The following is a 1,241-nucleotide window of genomic DNA, read 5'->3' as shown; positions in this document are numbered from 1 at the left end:
ACTCCCTTGAGGTCTTTCCGAGAGTGACTTCGCAATTTGGCCCACTTGATTCTCCAAGTTGTGCAATGATGTGGTGCGGTTGTGAAGTGTGGCTTCAACCGATTGAAATCTTGTATCCAGGGATGAAATGAACTTCGTCAAAGCCTTTTCTTTGTCGGTTATCCAATTTTCCAACCCTAAAACTCTATTATCCATGGTTGGGACTTGTTGTTGTTATTAGGAATCGGGTGCTGCCATCGTTTTATTTTGCCCTTGATTACTCCAAGAAAGGTTTGGGTGGCTCCTCCAACCCGGATTGGTGGTGTTGCTATATGGATTCCCTTGTCCTCTCATTGCATTCTCTACAAAATCCACTTATTCTACCGAGGATGTACCACCAACAGAAATTGGGTAATTGGATGGAGCATGTCTTCCACCAGACACTATGTAACTCATTACGGCCGCCACTCTAGGAGAAGTTAGAGTGTCTAACTTCTTGCTCAATGACTCAATCTGGGCCGCCAATAAGGTAACTGCATCAATCTCATAAAGTCCGGGTACATTCTTTCTGTCTCTGGAGTTCCACTGATAACTTTTCATAGCCATTTCTTGGATTTGATGTCTGGCTTCTGCAGGGGTCTTGCTCCCAAGGCTACCTCCTGCTGCAGCATCAAGTAGCTACTTCGTGCTTAGGTTCAACCCATTATAGAAAGTCTGAATGATCATCCACTCGGGGAACCCATATTGAGGACATTTCTGTGGGAGCTCCTTGAACATATCCCACGTCTCAAAAAAAGACTCTAATTCCATTTGCACAAAAGAGGATATTTTATTCCTAAGCTTTGCGGATTTTCTAGGAGGGAAATATCGGGCAAGAAAAGCTTCTACCATCTCCTCCCATGTAGTGATTGATGCTATAGGTCGTGAATGTAGCCATTGCTTTGCTCTCCATTTCAAGGAAAATGGGAAAGCCCACAACTTGATAGCATCATCCGTAATACCATTAATCTTGAGCATGTCGCACACTTCTAAGAAATTCTCTATGTGATTGTTATGATCCTCATCGGCCAAACTATTAAATTGTGCCGACTGTTGTAGCATCTGGATGAAGCCTAGCTTGAGTTCAGAATTTTGATCTATAATCTGCGGCAACACAATACTAGACTATGTGCCAAGAATTATGAGTCTGGCATAATCTGAAAGTGTCCTCTATTGCTCATTCTATTTAGCAATATTATCAGACCTTTCAGCTTCTATTTCAG

The 1,241-nt window shown here is 42.6% G+C and overlaps 1 non-coding gene across 1 annotated transcript; it reads left to right on the top strand.

Moving 5' to 3' along the window:
- Positions 1 to 715: 715 nt before the first annotated feature.
- On the top strand, positions 716 to 822 carry LOC120264051. The gene has a single exon (XR_005537232.1). It is a non-coding gene; the product is annotated as a small nucleolar RNA R71 (small nucleolar RNA).
- The last annotated feature ends 419 nt before the right edge of the window (positions 823 to 1,241 follow it).

The sequence above is a fragment of the Dioscorea cayenensis genome, chromosome 6 (genome assembly GCF_009730915.1).
Source record: "Dioscorea cayenensis subsp. rotundata cultivar TDr96_F1 chromosome 6, TDr96_F1_v2_PseudoChromosome.rev07_lg8_w22 25.fasta, whole genome shotgun sequence".
Lineage (NCBI taxonomy): Eukaryota > Viridiplantae > Streptophyta > Magnoliopsida > Dioscoreales > Dioscoreaceae > Dioscorea > Dioscorea cayenensis.
Note: the sequence above shows the minus strand (reverse complement) of the source record. Positions and strands in the feature narration are given on the sequence as shown.